This window comes from Cryptomeria japonica, unplaced genomic scaffold, assembly GCF_030272615.1.
Source record: "Cryptomeria japonica unplaced genomic scaffold, Sugi_1.0 HiC_scaffold_166, whole genome shotgun sequence".
Lineage (NCBI taxonomy): Eukaryota > Viridiplantae > Streptophyta > Pinopsida > Cupressales > Cupressaceae > Cryptomeria > Cryptomeria japonica.
The window spans coordinates 100,080-125,000 of record NW_026728988.1 but is presented as its reverse complement, the minus strand read 5'-3'; the positions used below and the strand labels follow the sequence as shown (position 1 = coordinate 125,000).

Here is a 24,921-nt window from a genome sequence, read left to right as displayed (position 1 = left end):
CGAGGCATGAAGCACCCACGGGAGCCGGAGCACGACGATGCAGAGTCTCGGTTCACAGGAGCCTGGGAAGAACATCCCGTACGGAACCCTTTACCCGAAAACATCCGAACCGCACATGCTCGCGACAGTCCTGCCGTTAGAGAATGCACCGTGCACGCGACCGAGTAAGGCCACTCAGAGACATCCATTTCCCAGGTATATGCCCCCTACGCACTTTTGGTGGCGCAACTCGCACGAACAGTCCCACCTCGACCCCGTATACAAGCTTTTTTGCCTCGAAGAGTTCGTCGGAGACGAAGAAGCAACCTTCAGTGCAACCGTAGCACTCTTTTGTGCAACCGCCCAAACAACGCCCCCTCTACCCTCTGTCGAAACACTCGGCATTGCTGCTCCCTAAGGTGAGCTTCTCCTCATAGGCAATTCCGCTCTTATCCGGTCACGTTTGTGTGCCCGAATTTCGCAAGGCAACCTCCATGGGACATGGAAAAGACTCGAGAAGAGAGCTCGCTCACGGGAGAGAGAAGCCAAGGAGACCACGAGAGTGCTGAGAGTGGGACAGCGCTGAATAGGCGGGAGAAGCCTGCGCGTATAAACGGAGATATATATCCAATTGCAACGAAGGAACGTGCCAAAGATCGAGAACAATGGCAGAAATGCTAGTAACGTGCACTTCGGGACCAACGCATCACCGGAAGACAACCGCCAAACATCGAAAGAGTCGCGATGCTCCGCAACCTACGTGCAAAGCGGTCGCACACCGGGTAAGGGAGTGAGAGCCCCAAACATAGCTGGGCGAGGCGCTCACTCCGCTCTTTAATATCTCGTTAATACCGCCAAGGAAATGGCACAAGCACACACACACAAGCATCCTCGGAAGAGGACAGTTCGAGTGACAGGTCAAATCCAAGAGTTCCGAAGACTACCTCCAGGAACAATCGGGAACAAGACCGATTACAAGTCGTCGAGTCTGTTACTGGGCGAACACGAGATGCGCACAGGAAATCGATCAGCCCTCACAATGGCCCAAGGCCAGAGATCGGACTGCTACGATTTACCCCAACAATCATCGTGCCACTCTTCGCAGAGAGGTGATAGACGCCAACGAGCCCGCGCATAGCAATCGAGGTGTAAAAAGGGCGTTGAAGGCAGGAAGCCTGGACGAAAGAGGCTACGAGGTCACCTCGAAGCGGTCTAAGAATCGGGCGCACTTGGGGCGACTACCAGTGCCAACCCCTTATCCCGCGGTGCGTCCGACACACAGAAATTTCCAAGGCGGCCAAGGAGCCTCCCCGCATAGCAATCGGGGTGTGAGGTTACGGATGCAGCATTGATAGCAATCGAGGTGGGAGGCGAAGGATGCAGAAGTGAGAGCCGAGGGATGTAGCAGAGATAGCAATCGGGGTGTGTGATGCAGAAGAGATAGCAATCGAGGTGTGCGGTGGGAAGGGCCCAGCAGCCAGAATGCATGAAGCGACGGATGAAGCAGTGATGACAACCGGGCTGTGAGGAGAGGAGGGATGCAGCCAAGAAAGCAATCAGGGCTCGAGGCAAGGGATGCATCAAGGATAGCAATCATGTTGTGAGGCGAGATTCCAAAGGCTAAACGTGAGAGGCTGCAGGGTCGACTCAGAGAGGTCTATGCATGTGAGAGGCTGAAAGCAAGGTCAACTCGGAGCGGTCTATGCATCGGGCGCGCTTGGGGCGACTACCAGTGCCAACCCCTTATCCCGCGACGCGTCCGACAAAGAGAACGTTCCAAGGCGGCAGAGGAGGTTACCAGCCGAAGGATGCAGTAGCAATAACAGGTATAGTTCCGCGGCGGCCGAGAAGACTCACCGCATAGGAATCGGGATGCGAGGCGAGGGATGCGGCGGGAAGGCCCCGACGGCTAAACGGAAGAGGCTGCAGGGCCGCCTCGGAATGGTCCAAGCATCGGACGCGATTGGGACGACTACCAGTGCCAACCCCTTATCCCGCGATGCGTCCGATACACAGATAGTTCCAAGGCGGCCGAGGAGCCTCACCGCATATCAATCGGGGTGCGAGGCGAGGGATGGGGCGGGAAGGCCCCAACGGCTAGACGGAAGAGGCTTCAGGGCCACCTCGGAATGCTCCAAGCATCGGACGCGCTTGGGGCGACTACCAGTGCCAACCCCTTATCCCGCGATGCGTCCGATACACAGATGGTTCCAAGGCGGCCGAGGAGCCTCACCGCATAGCAATCGGGGGTGCGAGGCGAGGGATGGGGCGGGAAGGCCCCAACGGCTAGACGGAAGAGGCTTCAGGGCCGCCTCGGAATGGTCCAAGCATCGGACGCGCTTGGGGCGACTACCAGTGACAACCCCTCATCCCGCGATGCGTCCGATACGAAGATGGTTCCAAGGCGGCCGAGGAGCCTCACCGCATAGCAATCGGGGTGCGAGGTGGGGGATGCGGCGAGATGGCCCCAACGGCTAGACGGAAGAGGCCACAGGGCCGCGTCGGAATAGTCCAAGCATCGGACGCGCTTGGGGCGACTACCAGTGACAACCCCTTATCCCGCGATGCGTCCGATACGAAGATAGTTCCAAGGCGGCCGAGGAGCCTCACCGCATAGCAATCCGGGTGCGAGGTGGGGGATGCGGCGAGATGGCCCCAACGGCTAGACGGAAGAGGCTGCAGGGCCGCCTCGGAATAGTCCAAGCATCGGACGCGCTTGGGGCGACTACCAGTGACAACCCCTTATCCCGCGATGCTTCCGATACGAAGACAGTTCCAAGGCGGCCGAGGAGCCTCACCGCATAGCAATGGGGGTGCGAGGTGAGGGATGCGGCGAGATGGCCCCAACGGCTAGACGGAAGAGGCCACAGGGCCGCCTCGGAATAGTCCAAGCATCGGACGCGCTTGGGGCGACTACCAGTGACAACCCCTTATCCCGCGATGCATCCGATACGAAGATAGTTCCCAGGCGGCCGAGGAGCCTCACCGCATAGCAATCGGGGTGCGAGGCGAGGGATGCGGCGAGATGGCCCCAAAGGGTAGACGGAAGAGGCTGCGGGGCCGCCTCGGAATAGTCCAAGCATCGAACGCGCTTGGGGCGACTACCACTGCCAACCCCTTATCCCGCGATGCGTCCGATACACAGATAGTTCCGAGGCGGCCGAGGAGCTGGGGGATGCGGCGAGATGGCCCCAACGGCTAGACGGAAGAGGCTGCAGGGCCGCCTCGGAATAGTCCAAGCATCGGACGCGCTTGGGGCGACTACCAGTGACAACCCCTTATCCCGCGATGCGTCCGATACACAGATAGTTCCGAGGCGGCCAAGGAGCCTCACCGCATAGCAATCGTGGTGCGAGGTGGGGGATGCAGCGAGATGGCCCCAACGGCTAGACGGAAGAGGCTGCAGGGCCGCCTCGGAATGGTCCAAGCATCGGACGCGCTTGGGGCGACTACCACTGCCAACCCCTTATCCCGCGATGCGTCCGATACACAGATAGTTCCAAGGCGGCCGAGGAGCCTCACCGAATAGCAATCGGGGTGCGAGGCGAGGGATGCGGCGAGAAAGCCCCAACGGCTAGAGGGAAGAGGCTTCAGGTCCGCCTCGGAATGGTCCAAGCATCGGACGCGCTTGGGGCGACTACCAGTGACAACCCCTTATCCCGCGACGCGTCCGATACACAGATAGTTCCAAGGCGGCCGAGGAGCCTCACCGCATAGCAATCGGGGTGCGAGGCGAGGGATGCGGCGAGAAGGACCCAACGGCTAGACGGAAGAGGCTTCAGGGCCGCCTCGGAATGGTCCAAGCATCGGACGCGCTTGGGGCGACTACCAGTGACAACCCCTTATCCCGCGACGCGTCCGATACACAGATAGTTCCAAGGCGGCCGAGGAGCCTCACCGCATAGCAATCGGGGTGCGAGGCGAGGGATGCGGCGAGAAGGACCCAACGGCTAGACGGAAGAGGCTTCAGGTCCGCCTCGGAATGGTCCAAGCATCGGACGCGCTTGGGGCGACTACCAGTGACAACCCCTTATCCCGCGACGCGTCCGATACACAGATAGTTCCAAGGCGGCCGAGGAGCCTCACCGCATAGCAATCGGGGTGCGAGGCGAGGGATGCGGCGAGAAGGACCCAACGGCTAGACGGAAGAGGCTTCAGGGCCGCCTCGGAATGGTCCAAGCATCGGACGCGCTTGGGGCGACTACCAGTGACAACCCCTTATCCCGCGATGCGTCCGATACACAGATAGTTCCAAGGCGGCCGAGGAGCCTCACCGCATAGCAATCGGGGTGCGAGGCGAGGGATGCGGCGAGAAGGACCCAACGGCTAGACGGAAGAGGCTTCAGGGCCGCCTCGGAATGGTCCAAGCATCGGACGCGCTTGGGGCGACTACCAGTGACAACCCCTTATCCCGCGACGCGTCCGATACACAGATAGTTCCAAGGCGGCCGAGGAGCCTCACCGCATAGCAATCGGGGTGCGAGGCGAGGGATGCGGCAAGAAGGACCCAACGGCTAGACGGAAGAGGCTTCAGGGCCGCCTCGGAATGGTCCAAGCATCGGACGCGCTTGGGGCGACTACCAGTGACAACCCCTTATCCCGCGACGCGTCCGATACACAGATAGTTCCAAGGCGGCCGAGGAGCCTCACCGCATAGCAATCGGGGTGCGAGGCGAGGGATGCGGCGAGAAGGACCCAACGGCTAGACGGAAGAGGCTTCAGGTCCGCCTCGGAATGGTCCAAGCATCGGACGCGCTTGGGGCGACTACCAGTGACAACCCCTTATCCCGCGACGCGTCCGATACACAGATAGTTCCAAGGCGGCCGAGGAGCCTCACCGCATAGCAATCGGGGTGCGAGGCGAGGGATGCGGCGAGAAGGACCCAACGGCTAGACGGAAGAGGCTTCAGGGCCGCCTCGGAATGGTCCAAGCATCGGACGCGCTTGGGGCGACTACCAGTGACAACCCCTTATCCCGCGACGCGTCCGATACACAGATAGTTCCAAGGCGGCCGAGGAGCCTCACCGCATAGCAATCGGGGTGCGAGGCGAGGGATGCGGCGAGAAGGACCCAACGGCTAGACGGAAGAGGCTTCAGGGCCGCCTCGGAATGGTCCAAGCATCGGACGCGCTTGGGGCGACTACCAGTGACAACCCCTTATCCCGCGATGCGTCCGATACACAGATAGTTCCAAGGCGGCCGAGGAGCCTCACCGCATAGCAATCGGGGTGCGAGGCGAGGGATGCGGCGAGAAGGACCCAACGGCTAGACGGAAGAGGCTTCAGGGCCGCCTCGGAATGGTCCAAGCATCGGACGCGCTTGGGGCGACTACCAGTGACAACCCCTTATCCCGCGACGCGTCCGATACACAGATAGTTCCAAGGCGGCCGAGGAGCCTCACCGCATAGCAATCGGGGTGCGAGGCGAGGGATGCGGCGAGAAGGACCCAACGGCTAGACGGAAGAGGCTTCAGGGCCGCCTCGGAATGGTCCAAGCATCGGACGCGCTTGGGGCGACTACCAGTGACAACCCCTTATCCCGCGACGCGTCCGATACACAGATAGTTCCAAGGCGGCCGAGGAGCCTCACCGCATAGCAATCGGGGTGCGAGGCGAGGGATGCGGCGAGAAGGACCCAACGGCTAGACGGAAGAGGCTTCAGGGCCGCCTCGGAATGGTCCAAGCATCGGACGCGCTTGGGGCGACTACCAGTGACAACCCCTTATCCCGCGACGCGTCCGATACACAGATAGTTCCAAGGCGGCCGAGGAGCCTCACCGCATAGCAATCGGGGTGCGAGGCGAGGGATGCGGCGAGAAGGACCCAACGGCTAGACGGAAGAGGCTTCAGGGCCGCCTGGGAATGGTCCATGCATCGCACGCGCTTGGGGCGACTACCAGTGACAACCCCTTATCCCGCGACGCGTCCGATACACAGATAGTTCCAAGGCGGCCGAGGAGCCTCACCGCATAGCAATCGGGGTGCGAGGCGAGGGATGCGGCGAGAAGGACCCAACGGCTAGACGGAAGAGGCTTCAGGGCCGCCTCGGAATGGTCCAAGCATCGGACGCGCTTGGGGCGACTACCAGTGACAACCCCTTATCCCGCGACGCGTCCGATACACAGATAGTTCCAAGGCGGCCGAGGAGCCTCACCGCATAGCAATCGGGGTGCGAGTCGAGGGATGCGGCGAGAAGGACCCAACGGCTAGACGGAAGAGGCTTCAGGGCCGCCTCGGAATGGTCCAAGCATCGGACGCGCTTGGGGCGACTACCAGTGACAACCCCTTATCCCGCGATGCGTCTGATACACAGATAGTTCCAAGGCGGCCGAGGAGCCTCACCGCATAGCAATCGGGGTGCGAGGCAAGGGATGCGGCGAGAAGGACCCAACGGCTAGACGGAAGAGGCTTCAGGGCCGCCTCGGAATGGTCCAAGCATCGGACGCGCTTGGGGCGACTACCGTTGCCAACCCCTTATCCCGCGATGCGTCTGATACACAGATAGTTCCGAGGCGGCCGAGGAGCCTCACCGCATAGCAATCGGGTTGCGAGGCAGATTATTGGGAAGGGAACCCCCTGGGATGCGGCTCAAGCAGTGCCCAAAGGGACTGGAATGCGGAATCACATCGAGAGACCCAAATGCTATACGAGGGCTCAAATCGAATTATCGATTTGGCCACGACATGGACGCATCGGAACGACTACCTTTGCCGAACCACTCGCAATTGCATCCATACCGAAACCAATAGACATTTCCGTTAGAGCCCTCGCATAGCATTCGGGAATCTCGCATGCCCCTCTAAATCGACCAATGCTGGCGCTCAACGAAAATCCGAGCGCTACCACCGTTCGAGCGCCAGCATTGGTCGAGTTAGAGGGGCACGGGGGAGAATGCTCCAGTCAACACCTCCCCTATATAAGTTATTTGTCCGATTCTCGCACAACCGTAGTCTGCCTCGTCGAATCAAACAACGGTCCCAGATTCCGACTTCCGTTCCGTAGAGACCCAAAAGCTAGATGGAGGCTCGCAAGAAAGAGAGTCGGCGCATAGCAATCGGGTTTCTCGAACGTTTAGGGACCGAGCTCACTTGCGGATAGGGCAAAATCCGCCAAGCAACCCAAAAGCTAGACGGGGGCTCGAATCGAATCGCCTAGGCGGCCACAACAACGACGTGTTGGATCGACTACCAGTGCCAAACCATTCAGCAAGACTAGTCTGTGTCGAGGCCGGATAGAGATTCTCAGAGAGCGCCCGTATAGCATTTAGGAGACCTGCCGCGTCCCTCACACTCGACAAATGGTGGTGCACGTTTATAAATCCGAGCGATCCCAACCCTTTCAAGCACCAACATCGGTCGAGATAGAGGGGCACGGAGGGGGCTGCGTGAGACAACACAGTCCCCTATATAAGTTATTTGTCCGATTCTCACACATCCGAAGAATGGTCATCAAATCGGACAACAGCCCAAACTTCCGACTTCCGTCCCAGAAAGCCCAAGAGCTATCTAAAACGTTCATGGCCGGAACTCGATCGCGGCTATACCAGTCCGCCAAGCAACCCAAAAGCTAGACTGGAGCTCTAGTCGAATCACCTCTGTGGCCATTGCAAGGACGTGTTGGAGCGACTACCATTGCCGAACCATTCCGCAGGTCGAGTCCATACCAAGGCCGCATAGAGATTCACGATGAGCTCCTGCATAGCAATCAGGAGACTTGCCGTGTCCATCACAATCGATAAATCCTGGTGCAAGATTTTTGCATCCGAGCGCTCCAACCAGTCGAGCACCAGCATCAATCGACATAAACGGGCACGGGGGGAGGATGCTCGAGAACACTACCTCCCCTATATAAGTTATTTGTCCGATTCTCAAGCAGCCGAAGTCTGGTCATCGAATCGGGTCAAAGACCACAACTTCCGACTTTACCCACAATGCAAGTCATCGAATCGAACATCGGCCCCCGAGTCGGACTCCATGCGTATGTCAGGTCATCGGACCCAAATTCCGCCTTCCTGCGCATGGCGGGCCATCAATATCAACTCGGTCATCGGACCCAAACTCCGCCTTTCTGCGCATGGCACGCCTTCAAATCGGTCATCGGACCCAAATTCCGCCTTCCTGTGCATGGCGGGCCATCAACATCAACTCGGTCATCGGACCCAAATTCCGCCTTTCTGCGCATGGCACGCCATCAACTCGGTCATCGGACCCAAATTCCGCCTTCCTGCGCATGGCAGGTCATCGGACACAAATTCAGACCTCGCCAATATGCCTACGTATCGAATCGGTCATCGGACCCAACTTCCGACTTCATCCATACTGTAGGGTCTTTGAGGTTGGCGCGGTGCGCTCAACCCGGGGAGTCGACCCATCGAAGCATACACCTCCCCTATATAAGCTATTTGTCCGATTCCCACACCTGTGTAGTTTGCACCTCTGACCAGGACATCGACCCCAACTTCCGAACTCGACTGCAACGACGGCACCAGCGCCTTGGTGCGCACCTTGCGACGCACAGTCCCAACATTCGCCTTCCTGCACATGGCAGGTCATCGGACCCAAATTCCGACCTCGCGAGTATGCCTACATATCGAATCGGTCATCGGACACAACTTCCGACTTCATCCATACCGTAGGGTCTTTGAGGTTGGCGCGGTGCGCTCAACCCGGGGAGTCGACCCAACGAAGCATACACCTCCCCTATATAAGCTATTTGTCCGATTCCCACACCTGTGTAGTTTGCACCTCCGATCAGGACATCGACCCCAACTTCCGAACTCGCCTGCAACGACCGAACCAGTGCCTTGGTGCGCACCTTGCAACGCACAGTGCCAACATTCGCCTTCCTGCACATGGCAGGTCATCGGACCCAAATTCCGACCTCGCGAGTATGCCTACATATCGAATCGGTCATCGGACCCAACTTCCGACTTCATCCATACCGTAGGGTCTTTGAGGTTGGCGCGGTGCGCTCAACCCGGGGAGTCGACCCAACGAAGCATACACCTCCCCTATATAAGCTATTTGTCCGATTCCCACACCTGTGTAGCTTGCACCTCCGATCAGGACATCGACCCCAACTTCCGAACTCGACTAAAAAGACCGCACCAGCACCTTGGTGTGCACCTTGCAACGCACAGTGCCAACATTCGCCTTCCTGCACATGGCAGGTCATCGGACCCAAATTCCGACCTCATGAGCATACCTACTAATCGAATCGGTCATCGGACCCAACTTCCGACTTCATCCATACCGTAGGGTCTTTGAGGTTGGCGCGGTGCGCTCAACCTGGGGAGTCGACCCATCGAAGCATACACCTCCCCTATATAAGCTATTTGTCCGATTCCGACACCTGTGTAGTTTGCACCTCCGCTCAGGACATCGACCCCAACTTCCGAACTCGCCTGCAACGACCGAACCAGCGCCTTGGTGCGCACCAAAAGTGCGCACTTTTGGAGGGCACTTTTGTGCGCTCCAAAGGTGCGCACTTTTGGAGGGCACTTTTGTGCGCTCCAAAGGTGCGCACTTTTGGAGGGCACTTTTTGGAGGGCACTTTTGTGCGCTCCAAAGGTGCGCACTTTTGGAGGGCACTTTTTGGAGGGCACTTTTCTGCGCTCCAAAGGTGCGCACTTTTGGAGGGCACTTTTTGGAGGGCACTTTTCTGCGCTCCAAAGGTGCGCACTTTTGGAGGGCACTTTTTGGAGGGCACTTTTCTGCGCTCCAAAGGTGCGCACTTTTGGAGGGCACTTTTTGGAGGGCACTTTTCTGCGCTCCAAAGGTGCGCACTTTTGGAGGGCACTTTTGTGCACTCCAAAGGTGCACACTTTTGGAGGGCACTTTTTGGAGGGCACTTTTCTGCACTCCAAAGGTGCGCACTTTTGGAGGGCACTTTTTGGAGGGCACTTTTGTGCGCTCCAAAGGTGCGCACTTTTGGAGGGCACTTTTTGGAGGGCACTTTTGTGCGCTCCAAAGGTGCGCACTTTTGGAGGGCACTTTTGTGCACTCCAAAGGTGCGCACTTTTGGAGGGCACTTTTCCTGCGCTCCAAAGGTGCACACCTAGGTGAGCACCTTCGACCACACCTTGTAGCACACCAAACTCTGACTTTCGACTTCATCCGCAATGCAGGGTCTTTGAGGTTGGCGCAATGCGCACAACCAGGGGAGTCGACCCATCAAACCCAACACCTCCCCTATATAAGCTATTTGTCTGATTCTCATACATGCGTAGCCTGCAGGAGCAATTAGGACATCGACCCCAACTTTCGGCTTCTAAACGAAAACAAGGTCTTTGAGGTTGGTGTAATGCGAACAACTAGGGGAGTCAACCCATCAAACCCAACACCTCCCCTATATAAGCTATTTGTCTGATTCTCATACATGTGTAGTCTACAGGAGCAATTAGGACATCGACCCCAACTTTTGACTTCTTAACGAAAACAAGGTCTTTGAGGTTGACGTAATGCGCACAACCAGGGGAGTCGACCCATCAAACCCAACACCTCCCCTATATAAGCTATTTGTCCGATTCTCATACATGTGTAGCCTACAGGAGCCATTAGGACATTGACCCCAACTTTTGACTTCTTAACGAAAACAAGGTCTTTGAGGTTGGCGTAATGCGCACAACCAAGGGAGTTGACCCATCAAACCCAACACCTCCCCTATATAAGCTATTTGTCTGATTCTCATACATGTGTAGCCTGCAACAACGATTAGGACATCCACCCCAACTTCTGAATTCGTCTGCGTTGACCGCACCAAAGGTGCACGCCTTGGTGCTCACCAAAATCCGACTTCCGACTTCTTCTGCTATGCGGGGTCTTTGAGGTTGGCGCAGTGCGCACAACCAGGGGAGTCAACCCACCGAATGCAACACCTCCCCTATATAAGCTATTTGTCTGATTCTCATACATGCGTAGACTGCAGCAATGATTAGGACATCCACCCCAACTTTTGACTTCTTAAACAAGACAGGGTCTTTGAAGTTGGTGCAGTGCACACAACCAGGGGAGTCGACCCATCAAACGCAACACCTCCCCTATATAAAGCTATTTGTCCGATTCTCATACGTGTAGTCTGCAGCAGCGATTAGGACATCGACCCCAACTTCCGAATTCGTTTGCATTGACCGCACCAAAGGTGCACGCCTTGGTGTGCACCTTGGAGTGCACTTTGGTGCTCACCTCGGTGCACACTTTGGTGTGCACCTCGGTGTGCACCAAAGGTGCGCACCTTGGAGCGCACCAAAGGTGTACACTTTGGAGCGCACCACATAGGGTCTTTGAGAGGTTGGCGCAGTGCGCACACCAAGGTGGGTGTTGAGGTGCGTGCCGAGGTGGGTGGGTGCTAGGGTGCGCTCCATGGTGGGTGCCAGGGTGGGTGCGTGCTAGGGTGGATTCCAAAGAGGGTCATAGGGTGGGTGCCAAGGTGGGTTGGTGATATAGTGGGTTCAAAGGTGGGTACTAGGGTGGGTTCCAAGGTGGGTCACAAGTTGGGTGCCAGGATGCGTGGGTGTTAGGTTGGGTGCCAAGGTGGGCTCCTGCGTGGGTGGGTGCTAGGGTGGGTTTCAAGGTGGACGCGAGGGCGGGTGCCAAGGTGGGTAACAAGTTGGGTGTTAGGATGGGTGAGTGCTAGAGTGGGTGCCAAGGTGGGTGGGTGCTAAGGTGGATGCCAAGGTGGTTCACAGGGTGGGTGGGTTCTAGGGTGAGTTCCAAGGTGGGTCACAGGTTTAGTGCTAGGGTGCGTGTCAAGGCGGGTGTCGAGGTGCCTGGGTGCTAGGGTGTGGATGCCAATGTGGGTCATAGGGTGGGTACTAGGGTGGGCTGCAATGTGGGTGCCAAGGTGGGTAACATGCTCGGTTGGTTCTAAATTGGGTGTCAGGGTGGGTGTGCACCCACCTTGCCCGAGGTGGGTGCCAAGGTGCCAGTGTGGGTGGGTGCTAAGGTGGATGCCAAGGTGGGTGAGAAGGTGGGTGATAGGTTGAGTGGTAGGATGGGTGGGTGCCAAGATGGGTCACAGGGTGGGTGCAAGGGTGGGTAGGTGCTAGGGTTGGTGTCAGGGTGGGTGGGTGCTAGGTTGGGTTCCAAGGTGGGTGCGAGGGTGAGTGTCAAGGTGGGTCACAGGTTAGGTGCTAGGATGGGTGAGTGCTAGGGTGCAAAGGTGCCAGGGTGGGTGCTAGGATGGGTCGATGCTAGGGTGAGTGGCAAGGTGGGTCCACAAGTGTCAAGGTGGGTGCCGAGGTGGGTGCCAACTTGGGTTCCAAGGTGGGTGCCAAGTGGGCGACTGCTATGGTGGATGCCAAGGTGGGTCACGGGGTGGGTGCCAAGTTGCTAGGTTGTGTTCCAAGGTGGGTGCCAACGTGGCTGCTAGGGTGCGTGGGTTAAAGGGTGTGTCACAACGTGGGTGCCAGGATGGGTGCGCACCCACACTGGCCAAGACGGGTGCAAGGTTGGGTTCCAAGCCCGGTCACAGGCTGGGTGCTAGGATGGGTGGGTGCCAAGGTGGGCACCAGGGTGGGTGCACCCACCCTGGCCAAGGTGGGTCACGGGGTGGGTCCTAGGGTGGGTAACGGGGTGGGTACTAAGGTGCGTGCCAAGGTGGGTCATGGGGTGGGTGCCAAGGTGGGCACCAGGGTGGGTGTGCACCAACCCTAGCCAGGGTAGGTCACGGGGTGGTTGTCGGGGTGGGCGTCAAGGAGCCAAGGTGGGTGGCAAGTAGCCAAGTTGCGTGCCAAGGTGGGTGTCGGGGTGGGTGCCAAGGATCCAAGGTGGGTGCCAAGGAACCAAGGTGGGTGTCTGGGTGGGTGCCGAGGTGGGAGCCAGGGTGGGTCCCAAGGTGAGTGCAAAGGTGGGTGCCAGGGTCAAGGTGAGTGCCAATGTGGGTTCCAAGGTGCCAGGGTCAGGGTGAGTGCCAATGTGGGTTCAAAGGTGCTAAGTTGGGTGCGAGGTTGGGTGCGAGGGTGGGTGGGTGCCAAGGTGTGCTAGGTGGAAGCCCGGGTGGGTCGGCATCCCATGGGTGTCGAGTTGGGTGCCTGATGGGTGCTTCTTGTCAAGTTTTAGTCGTTGGGACTCATTTCGAGCCTTAGAGGTCGTTTCTTGTCCGGTTGCCCTGTCTTCGACCTGGGAACCCAATTTTGGTCCTCGGGTCCCATTTTTTTTTGTCTCGCATCCCACTTTTGGCCTGTGGCCTTTTCGGGGTCGATTCTCGTTTTGGGCATCAGAGCATGTTTCTTCTCCTAAAACCCAATATTTGTTTATTAAGTCTCGGAACACATTTTTGTTCTCGTGGACCCATCATGGGTCTTGGAACGCATTTGTGGTCCTTGGGTCCCATTTTGCATCCCGAAACTTGTGTTTTGGTGCTTGATCCGTATTTTGGGTGCCCACCTTGCACCAAGTGCGCACCCGGGGCAAACCGAGCGCCTTGGTGCACCGGGGCAAGATCGAGCGTGCACCCGAGGCGCCCCGAACATGCACCAAGGTGCACTCGGCCCACATGTGAGCGCAGGTCGTTGCGCCCGAGGTGGTGTGTGGGCACCGCGTTGCAGACGGGACACTGCACGCACACGACGCCCCGTCCAGGTGCACGCACGTAGGCCGGGCCGGGTGCACACCCGACGCCCTAGCAAGGTGCGCGCACCCGGGCAGGGCTCACACTTGGCGAACGGGGCGCACTTCGCGAGGGAGGGTGTGCACCTCGACGGGGGTGGGTGGCCGGGGTGGATTCGCACGTGGGTCGCGGTTTGCTAAGTACACACTGCGACAAGCTCATAACGGGTGCGATCATACCAGCGTTAGTGCACCGGATCCCATCAGAACTCCGCAGTTAAGCGCGCTTGGGCCGGAGTAGTACTGGGATGGGTGACCTCCCGGGAAGTCCCGGTGTTGCACCCTTTTTTAGTTTTTCGCCGGGCGTCGCAATGCTATTTGAATAAACCTTTTGCCCGTTTGCGTTCTCGTCGGGGCCGGGCCGGGCCGGGGTGCGCTGCCCGCACTACCGCGCGCGCGGGGGCGACACCGAGCGCGCACCCGAGGCGCCCCGAGCACACAGGCCACGGTGCAACCCGGGCGTTGTGCGCGCACCCCGGTGCGCCCGAGGTGCTGCGCGCGCACCCAGGTGAAATCGGTGTGCACCTCGGCCAGTGCGCGCTCGGTCGAGTCGCGCACGTTGGCCAAGGTGCACGGTGATGTTTCTTACTCTAAGGTTCCGCACCAGACGCCCGGGACAGGTGAGCGAAGCTGGGCGGGGCCGGGTGCGCGGCCGGGGCAGGTGCACGCAGCTGGAGAGAGCTTTGGAGCACACCAGAGGTGCGCACCTTGGAGCACACTTCGGAGCGCACCAATGATGCGCTCCATTCAAAAGTTTCCTGAAAAGGCAAAAAAAGTTGAGATTATAGAATTTCCCACTTGAGAGATTGTAAAAAAAAAAAATTTAAAATGAAGGAAACGCGGGTGCCAAGGTGTGCGCGCCCGGGTGCGCAGCCCAGCCAAGGTGTGCGCACCAAGGCGCCCACCCTGGCGAAGGTGCACGCAAGGTGCGCACCCGAGGCAAACCGGACAATTAACCCAACTTTCGACTTCGCGCGCACCTGCGCACCTTGGAGCGCACTTCGGAGCGCTCCTTGTTGCGCACCAATCTTGGGCACCTCGGAGTGCACCATGGCGCCCACCAAGGTGCGCACCCGGGGCAAACCGAGCTCCGACTTCGTGCGCACCTTGGAGCGCACGAAAGGTGCGCACCATGGCGCCCACCAAGGTGCGCAGCCCAGCCAAGGCGTGCGCATCAAGGTGCGCACCCTGGCGAAGGTGCGCACCCGGGGCAAACCGAGCTCCGACTTCGTGCGCACCTTGGAGCGCACAAAGGGTGCGCAACCCAGCCAAGGTGTGCGCACCCCGGGCAAACCGAGCTCCGAATCGTGCGCACCTTGGAGCACACTTCGGAGCCCTCCTTGGTGCGCACCGATGTTGCGCACCTCGGAGCGCACCCGGGGAAAACAATGCAATTAACCCGACTTTCGACTTCGTGGGCACCTCGGAGCGCTCTCGGGTTCGCACCTCGGAGCACACCGAGGTGCGCACCTTTGATGCGCTGCCTTCACCAATTTCCAGAAAAGGCAAGAAAACATTGAGAAGGTGTGCGCACCGAGGTGCCCACCCTGGCGAAGGTGCACGCGAGGTGCGCACCCGGGGCAAACCGGGCTCCGACTTCGTGCACGCCATGCTGCGCACCTTGGAGGGCCATGGTGCGCACCTTGGAGCACACTTCGGAGCGCTCAATGGTGCCCAACCCAGCCAAGGTGCCCACCGCGGCGAAGGTGCACGCGAGGTGCGCACCCGGGGCAAACCGGGCTCCGACTTCGTGCACGCCGCACCTTGGAGCACACTTCGGAGCGCTCCTTGGTGCGCACCAGGGCGCGCAACCCAGCCGAGGTGCCCACCCCGGCGAAGGTGCACGCGGGGTGCGCACCCGAGGCAAACCGGGCTCCGACTTCGTGCACGCCATGGTGCCCACCGCGGCGAAGGTGCACGCGAGGTGCGCACCCGGGGCAAACCGGGCTCCGACTTCGTGCACGCCGCACCTTGGAGCACACTTCGGAGCGCTCCTTGGTGCGCACCAGGGCGCGCAACCCAGCCGAGGTGCCCACCCCGGCGAAGGTGCACGCGAGGTGCGCACCCGGGGCAAACCGGGCTCCGACTTCGTGCACGCCATGGTGCCCACCGCGGCGAAGGTGCACGCGAGGTGCGCACCCGGGGCAAACCGGGCTCCGACTTCGTGCACGCCGCACCTTGGAGCACACTTCGGAGCGCTCCTTGGTGCGCACCATGGTGCCCACCAGGGCGCGCAACCCCGCCGAAGGTGCACGCGAGGTGCGCACCCGGGGCAAACCGGGCTCCGACTTCGTGCACGCCGCACCTTGGAGCACACTTCGGAGCGCTCCTTGGTGCGCACCAGGGCGCGCAACCCCGCCGAAGGTGCACGCGAGGTGCGCACCCGGGGCAAACCGGGCTCCGACTTCATGCACGCCATGGTGCGCACCAGGGTGCCCACCGCGGCGAAGGTGCGCACCCGGGGCAAACCGGGCTCCGACTTCGTGCACGCCGCACCTTGGAGCACACTTCGGAGCGCTCCTTGGTGCGCACCAGGGCGCGCAACCCAGCCGAGGTGCCCACCCCGGCGAAGGTGCACGCGAGGTGCGCACCCGGGGCAAACCGGGCTCCGACTTCGTGCACGCCATGGTGCCCACCGCGGCGAAGGTGCGCACCCGGGGCAAACCGGGCTAGGACTTCGTGCACGCCGCACCTTGGAGCACACTTCGGAGCGCTCCTTGGTGCGCACCATGGTGCCCACCAGGCCGCGCAACCCAGCCAAGGTGTGCGCACCAAGGTGCACGCGAGGTGCGCACCCGGGGCAAACCGGGGTCCGGCTTCGTGCACGCCGCACCTTGGAGCACACATCGGGGCGCTCCCGGGTTCGCACCGGCGTTGCGCACCGTGGTGGGCACCTCGGAGCGCACCGTGGTGGGCACCTCGGAGCACACCAAGGTGGGCAGCGAGGTGCGCACCTTTGATGCGATGCCTTCACTAATTTCCATAAAAGGCAAAAGAAAACGAGATTTTAAAATTTCCGTTTTGAAAGATAGTGAGAAAAAGGGAATGCTGGTGCCATCTTGAGCCCGCCCTGGTGCGCAGCCCAGCCAAGGTGTGCGCACCAAGGTGCCCACCCTGGCGAAGGTGCGCGCCCGGGCAATTAACCCAACTTCCAACTTCGCGCGCGCCAGGGTGGGAGCGCACCCAACAACCGGGCCTGGGAAGAGCCAATGCGAGAAACCCCACCAAACGCTCTGACAAAAAAAGAGGGGGCGCTCCAGTAACCCCGCTTCGGAGCGCACCCTGGGCAAACCCAGCCAGGGTGCCCACCCCGGCCAAGGTGCAGGCGAGGTGCGCACCCGGGGCAAACCGGGCTCCGACAACGTGCACGCCGCACCTTGGAGCACACTTCGTAGCGCTCCCGGGTGCGCACCTCAGAGCACACCAAGGTGGGCAGCGAGGTGCGCACCTTTGATGCGCTGCCTTCACTAATTTCCAGAAAAGGCAAAAAAAAGAGGAGATTTTAAAATTTCCGTTTTGAAAGATAGTGAAAAAAACGGAACGCGGGTGCCATCTTGAGCCCGCCCGGGTGCACAGCCCAGGTAAGGTGCCCACCCTGGCAAAGGTGCGCACCCGGGCAATTAACCCTACTTCCGACTTCGTGCGCGCCAGGGTGGCAACCGGGCCTGGGAAGAGCCAATGCGAGAAACCCCACCAAACGCTCCGACAAAAAAAGAGGCGGCGCTCCAATAACCCCGCTTCGGAGCGCAGCCGGGGCAAACCCAGCCAAGGTGCCCACCCCGACGAAGGTGCACGCGAGGTGCGCACCCGGGGCAAACCGGGCTCCGACAACGTGCACGCAGCACCTTGGAGCACACTTCGAAGCACTCCCGGGTGCCCACCGGCGTTGCGCACCGTGGTGGGCAGCGAGGTGCGCACCTTTGATGCGCTGCCTTCACTAATTTCCAGAAAAGGCAAAAAAAAATGAGATTTTAAAATTTCCGTTTTGAAAGATAGTGAAAAAAACGGAACGCGGGTGCCATCTTGAGCCCGCCCTGGTGCGCAGCCCAGGCAAGGCATGCGCACCAAGGTGCCCACCCGCGGTGCACGCCCGGGGCAAACCGGGCTCCGACTTCGTGCAGGCCGCACCTTGGAGCACACTTCGGAGCGCTCCTTGGTGCGCACCATGGTGCCCACCAGGGCGCACCCGGGGCAAACCGGGCTCCGACTTCGTGCACGCCGCACCTTGGAGCACACATCGGAGCGCTCCCAGGTTCGCACCAGCGTTGCGCACCTTTGATGCGCTGCCTTCACTAATTTCCAGAAAAGGCAAAAAAAAACGATATTTTAAAATTTCCGTTCTGAAAGATAGTGAAAAAAACGGAACGCGGGTGCCATCTTGAGCCCTTCCTGGTGCGCAGCCCAGGCAAGTTGTGCGCACCAAGGTGCCCACCCTGGCGGAGGTGCGCGCCCGGGGCAAACCGGGCTCCGACTTCGTGCACTGCATGGTGCCCACCAAGGCGCGCAACCCAGCCAAGGTGCCCACCGCAGCGAAGGTGCACGCGAGGTGCGCACCCGAGGTGCACACCCGGGGCAAACCGAGCTCCGACTTCGTGCACGCCGCACCTTGGAGCACACTTCAGAGCGCTCCTTGGTGCGCACCAGGGCGCGCAACCCAGCCAAGGTGCTCACCCCGGCGAAGGTGCACGCGAGGTGCGCACCCGGGGCAAGCCGGGCTCGGACTTCGTGCACGCCGCACCTTGGAGCACACATCGGAGCGCTCCCGGGTTCGCACCAGCATTGCGCACCTTTGATGCGCTGCCTTCACTAATTTCCAGAAAAGGCAAAAAAAAAAAAAAAACGAGATTTTAAAATTTCCGTTTTGAAAGATAGTGAAAAAAACGGAACGCGGGTGCCATCTTGAGCCCGCCCTGGTGTGCAGCCCAGGCAAGTTGTGCGCACCAAGGCACCCACCCTGGCCAAGGTGGGTCACGGGGTGGGTCCTAGGGTGGGTAACGGGGTGGGTACTAAGGTGCGTGCCAAGGTGGGTCATGGGGTGGGTGCCAAGGTGGGCACCAGGGTGGGTGTGCACCAACCCTAGCCAGGGTAGGTCACGGGGTGGTTGTCGGGGTGGGCGTCAAGGAGCCAAGGTGGGTGGCAAGTAGCCAAGTTGCGTGCCAAGGTGGGTGTCGGGGTGGGTGCCAAGGATCCAAGGTGGGTGCCAAGGAACCAAGGTGGGTGTCTGGGTGGGTGCCGAGGTGGGAGCCAGGGTGGGTCCCAAGGTGAGTGCAAAGGTGGGTGCCAGGGTCAAGGTGAGTGCCAATGTGGGTTCCAAGGTGCCAGGGTCAGGGTGAGTGCCAATGTGGGTTCAAAGGTGCTAAGTTGGGTGCGAGGTTGGGTGCGAGGGTGGGTGGGTGCCAAGGTGTGCTAGGTGGAAGCCCGGGTGGGTCGGCATCCCATGGGTGTCGAGTTGGGTGCCTGATGGGTGCTTCTTGTCAAGTTTTAGTCGTCGGGACTCATTTCGAGCCTTAGAGGTCGTTTCTTGTCCGGTTGCCCTGTCTTCGACCTGGGAACCCAATTTTGGTCCTCGGGTCCCATTTTTTTTTGTCTCGCATCCCACTTTTGGCCTGTGGCCTTTTCGGGGTCGATTCTCGTTTTGGGCATCAGAGCATGTTTCTTCTCCTAAAACCCAATATTTGTTTATTAAGTCTCGGAACACATTTTTGTTCTCGTGGACCCATCATGGGTCTTGGAACGCATTTGTGGTCCTTGGGTCCCATTTTGCATCCCGAAACTTGTGTTTTGGTGCTTGATCCCTATTTTGGGTGCCCACCTTGCACCAAGTGCGCACCCGGGGCAAACCGAGCGCCTTGGTGCACCGGGGCAAGATCGAGCGTGCACCCGAGGCGCCCCGAACATGCACCAAGGTGCACTCGGCCCACATGTGAGCGCAGGTCGTTGCGCCCGAGGTGGTGTGTGGGCACCGCGTTGCAGACGGGACACTGCACGCACACGACGCCCCGTCCAGGTGCACGCACGTAGGCCGGGCCGGGTGCACACCCGACGCCCTAGCAAGGTGCGCGCACCCGGGCAGGGCTCACACTTGGCGAACGGGGCGCACTTCGCGAGGGAGGGTGTGCACCTCGACGGGGGTGGGTGGCCGGGGTGGATTCGCACGTGGGTCGCGGTTTGCTAAGTACACACTGCGACAAGCTCATAACGGGTGCGATCATACCAGCGTTAGTGCACCGGATCCCATCAGAACTCCGCAGTTAAGCGCGCTTGGGCCGGAGTAGTACTGGGATGGGTGACCTCCCGGGAAGTCCCGGTGTTGCACCCTTTCTTAGTTTTTCGCCGGGCGTCGCAATGCTATTTGAATAAACCTTTTGCCCGTTTGCGTTCTCGTCGGGGCCGGGCCGGGCCGGGGTGCGCTGCCCGCACTACCGCGCGCGCGGGGGCGACACCGAGCGCGCACCCAAGGCGCCCCGAGCACACAGGCCACGGTGCAACCCGGGCGTTGTGCGCGCACCCCGGTGCGCCCGAGGTGCTGCGCGCGCACCCAGGTGAAATCGGTGTGCACCTCGGCCAGTGCGCGCTCGGTCGAGTCGCGCACGTTGGCCAAGGTGCACGGTGATGTTTCTTACTCTAAGGTTCCGCACCAGACGCCCGGGACAGGTGAGCGAAGCTGGGCGGGGCCGGGTGCGCGGCCGGGGCAGGTGCACGCAGCTGGAGAGAGCTTTGGAGCACACCAGAGGTGCGCACCTTGGAGCACACTTCGGAGCGCACCAATGATGCGCTCCATTCAAAAGTTTCCTGAAAAGGCAAAAAAAGTTGAGATTATAGAATTTCCCACTTGAGAGATTGTAAAAAAAAAAAATTTAAAATGAAGGAAACGCGGGTGCCAAGGTGTGCGCGCCCGGGTGCGCAGCCCAGCCAAGGTGTGCGCACCAAGGCGCCCACCCTGGCGAAGGTGCACGCAAGGTGCGCACCCGAGGCAAACCGGACAATTAACCCAACTTTCGACTTCGCGCGCACCTGCGCACCTTGGAGCGCACTTCGGAGCGCTCCTTGTTGCGCACCAATCTTGGGCACCTCGGAGTGCACCATGGCGCCCACCAAGGTGCGCACCCGGGGCAAACCGAGCTCCGACTTCGTGCGCACCTTGGAGCGCACGAAAGGTGCGCACCATGGCGCCCACCAAGGTGCGCAGCCCAGCCAAGGCGTGCGCATCAAGGTGCGCACCCGGGGCAAACCGAGCTCCGACTTCGTGCGCACCTTGGAGCGCACAAAGGGTGCGCAACCCAGCCAAGGTGTGCGCACCCCGGGCAAACCGAGCTCCGAATCGTGCGCACCTTGGAGCACACTTCGGAGCCCTCCTTGGTGCGCACCGATGTTGCGCACCTCGGAGCGCACCCGGGGAAAACAATGCAATTAACCCGACTTTCGACTTCGTGGGCACCTCGGAGCGCTCTCGGGTTCGCACCTCGGAGCACACCGAGGTGCGCACCTTTGATGCGCTGCCTTCACCAATTTCCAGAAAAGGCAAGAAAACATTGAGAAGGTGTGCGCACCGAGGTGCCCACCCTGGCGAAGGTGCACGCGAGGTGCGCACCCGGGGCAAACCGGGCTCCGACTTCGTGCACGCCATGCTGCGCACCTTGGAGGGCCATGGTGCGCACCTTGGAGCACACTTCGGAGCGCTCAATGGTGCCCAACCCAGCCAAGGTGCCCACCGCGGCGAAGGTGCACGCGAGGTGCGCACCCGGGGCAAACCGGGCTCCGACTTCGTGCACGCCGCACCTTGGAGCACACTTCGGAGCGCTCCTTGGTGCGCACCAGGGCGCGCAACCCAGCCGAGGTGCCCACCCCGGCGAAGGTGCACGCGGGGTGCGCACCCGGGGCAAACCGGGCTCCGACTTCGTGCACGCCATGGTGCCCACCGCGCCAAGGTGCACGCGAGGTGCGCACCCGGGGCAAACCGGGCTCCGACTTCGTGCACGCCGCACCTTGGAGCACACTTCGGAGCGCTCCTTGGTGCGCACCAGGGCGCGCAACCCAGCCGAGGTGCCCACCCCGGCGAAGGTGCACGCGAGGTGCGCACCCGGGGCAAACCGGGCTCCGACTTCGTGCACGCCATGGTGCCCACCGCGGCGAAGGTGCACGCGAGGTGCGCACCCGGGGCAAACCGGGCTCCGACTTCGTGCACGCCGCACCTTGGAGCACACTTCGGAGCGCTCCTTGGTGCGCACCATGGTGCCCACCAGGGCGCGCAACCCCGCCGAAGGTGCACGCGAGGTGCGCACCCGGGGCAAACCGGGCTCCGACTTCGTGCACGCCGCACCTTGGAGCACACTTCGGAGCGCTCCTTGGTGCGCACCAGGGCGCGCAACCCCGCCGAAGGTGCACGCGAGGTGCGCACCCGGGGCAAACCGGGCTCCGACTTCGTGCACGCCATGGTGCGCACCAGGGTGCCCACCGCGGCGAAGGTGCGCACCCGGGGCAAACCGGGCTCCGACTTCGTGCACGCCGCACCTTGGAGCACACTTCGGAGCGCTCCTTGGTGCGCACCAGGGCGCGCAACCCAGCCGAGGTGCCCACCCCGGCGAAGGTGCACGCGAGGTGCGCACCCGGGGCAAACCGGGCTCCGACTTCGTGCACGCCATGGTGCCCACCGCGGCGAAGGTGCGCACCCGGGGCAAACCGGGCTAGGACTTCGTGCACGCCGCACCTTGGAGCACACTTCGGAGCGCTCCTTGGTGCGCACCATGGTGCCCACCAGGCCGCGCAACCCAGCCAAGGTGTGCGCACCAAGGTGCACGCGAGGTGCGCACCCGGGGCAAACCGGGGTCCGGCTTCGTGCACGCCGCACCTTGGAGCACACATCGGGGCGCTCCCGGGTTCGCACCGGCGTTGCGCACCGTGGTGGGCACCTCGGAGCGCACCGTGGTGGGCACCTCGGAGCACACCAAGGTGGGCAGCGAGGTGCGCACCTTTGATGCGATGCCTTCACTAATTTCCATAAAAGGCAAAAAAAAACGAGATTTTAAAATTTCCGTTTTGAAAGATAGTGAGAAAAAGGGAATGCTGGTGCCATCTTGAGCCCGCCCTGGTGCGCAGCCCAGCCAAGGTGTGCGCACCAAGGTGCCCACCCTGGCGAAGGTGCGCGCCCGGGCAATTAACCCAACTTCCAACTTCGCGCGCGCCAGGGTGGGAGCGCACCCAACAACCGGGCCTGGGAAGAGCCAATGCGAGAAACCCCACCAAACGCTCTGACAAAAAAAGAGGGGGCGCTCCAGTAACCCCGCTTCGGAGCGCACCCTGGGCAAACCCAGCCAGGGTGCCCACCCCGGCCAAGGTGCAGGCGAGGTGCGCACCCGGGGCAAACCGGGCTCCGACAACGTGCACGCCGCACCTTGGAGCACACTTCGTAGCGCTCCCGGGTGCGCACCTCAGAGCACACCAAGGTGGGCAGCGAGGTGCGCACCTTTGATGCGCTGCCTTCACTAATTTCCAGAAAAGGCAAAAAAAAGAGGAGATTTTAAAATTTCCGTTTTGAAAGATAGTGAAAAAAACGGAACGCGGGTGCCATCTTGAGCCCGCCCTGGTGCACAGCCCAGGTAAGGTGCCCACCCTGGCAAAGGTGCGCACCCGGGCAATTAACCCTACTTCCGACTTCGTGCGCGCCAGGGTGGCAACCGGGCCTGGGAAGAGCCAATGCGAGAAACCCCACCAAACGCTCCGACAAAAAAAGAGGCGGCGCTCCAATAACCCCGCTTCGGAGCGCAGCCGGGGCAAACCCAGCCAAGGTGCCCACCCCGACGAAGGTGCACGCGAGGTGCGCACCCGGGGCAAACCGGGCTCCGACAACGTGCACGCAGCACCTTGGAGCACACTTCGAAGCACTCCCGGGTGCCCACCGGCGTTGCGCACCGTGGTGGGCAGCGAGGTGCGCACCTTTGATGCGCTGCCTTCACTAATTTCCAGAAAAGGCAAAAAAAAATGAGATTTTAAAATTTCCGTTTTGAAAGATAGTGAAAAAAACGGAACGCGGGTGCCATCTTGAGCCCGCCCTGGTGCGCAGCCCAGGCAAGGCATGCGCACCAAGGTGCCCACCCGCGGTGCACACCCGGGGCAAACCGGGCTCCGACTTCGTGCAGGCCGCACCTTGGAGCACACTTCGGAGCGCTCCTTGGTGCGCACCATGGTGCCCACCAGGGCGCACCCGGGGCAAACCGGGCTCCGACTTCGTGCACGCCGCACCTTGGAGCACACATCGGAGCGCTCCCAGGTTCGCACCAGCGTTGCGCACCTTTGATGCGCTGCCTTCACTAATTTCCAGAAAAGGCAAAAAAAAACGATATTTTAAAATTTCCGTTCTGAAAGATAGTGAAAAAAACGGAACGCGGGTGCCATCTTGAGCCCTTCCTGGTGCGCAGCCCAGGCAAGTTGTGCGCACCAAGGTGCCCACCCTGGCGGAGGTGCGCGCCCGGGGCAAACCGGGCTCCGACTTCGTGCACTGCATGGTGCCCACCAAGGCGCGCAACCCAGCCAAGGTGCCCACCGCAGCGAAGGTGCACGCGAGGTGCGCACCCGAGGTGCACACCCGGGGCAAACCGAGCTCCGACTTCGTGCACGCCGCACCTTGGAGCACACTTCAGAGCGCTCCTTGGTGCGCACCAGGGCGCGCAACCCAGCCAAGGTGCTCACCCCGGCGAAGGTGCACGCGAGGTGCGCACCCGGGGCAAGCCGGGCTCGGACTTCGTGCACGCCGCACCTTGGAGCACACATCGGAGCGCTCCCGGGTTCGCACCAGCATTGCGCACCTTTGATGCGCTGCCTTCACTAATTTCCAGAAAAGGCAAAAAAAAAAAAAAAACGAGATTTTAAAATTTCCGTTTTGAAAGATAGTGAAAAAAACGGAACGCGGGTGCCATCTTGAGCCCGCCCTGGTGTGCAGCCCAGGCAAGTTGTGCGCACCAAGGCACCCACCCTGGCCAAGGTGGGTCACGGGGTGGGTCCTAGGGTGGGTAACGGGGTGGGTACTAAGGTGCGTGCCAAGGTGGGTCATGGGGTGGGTGCCAAGGTGGGCACCAGGGTGGGTGTGCACCAACCCTAGCCAGGGTAGGTCACGGGGTGGTTGTCGGGGTGGGCGTCAAGGAGCCAAGGTGGGTGGCAAGTAGCCAAGTTGCGTGCCAAGGTGGGTGTCGGGGTGGGTGCCAAGGATCCAAGGTGGGTGCCAAGGAACCAAGGTGGGTGTCTGGGTGGGTGCCGAGGTGGGAGCCAGGGTGGGTCCCAAGGTGAGTGCAAAGGTGGGTGCCAGGGTCAAGGTGAGTGCCAATGTGGGTTCCAAGGTGCC

General features: G+C 60.9%; 2 non-coding genes across 2 annotated transcripts; both read left to right on the top strand.

The window, feature by feature from the left end:
* The first annotated feature begins 13,752 nt into the window (after positions 1-13,752).
* Positions 13,753-13,871, top strand: LOC131867234 (5S ribosomal RNA). The gene has a single exon (XR_009365793.1). It is a non-coding gene; the product is annotated as a 5S ribosomal RNA (ribosomal RNA).
* A 5,915-nt stretch (positions 13,872-19,786) lies between these two features.
* Positions 19,787-19,905, top strand: LOC131867233 (5S ribosomal RNA). Its single transcript, XR_009365792.1, has one exon. It is a non-coding gene; the product is annotated as a 5S ribosomal RNA (ribosomal RNA).
* Positions 19,906-24,921: the final 5,016 nt, after the last annotated feature.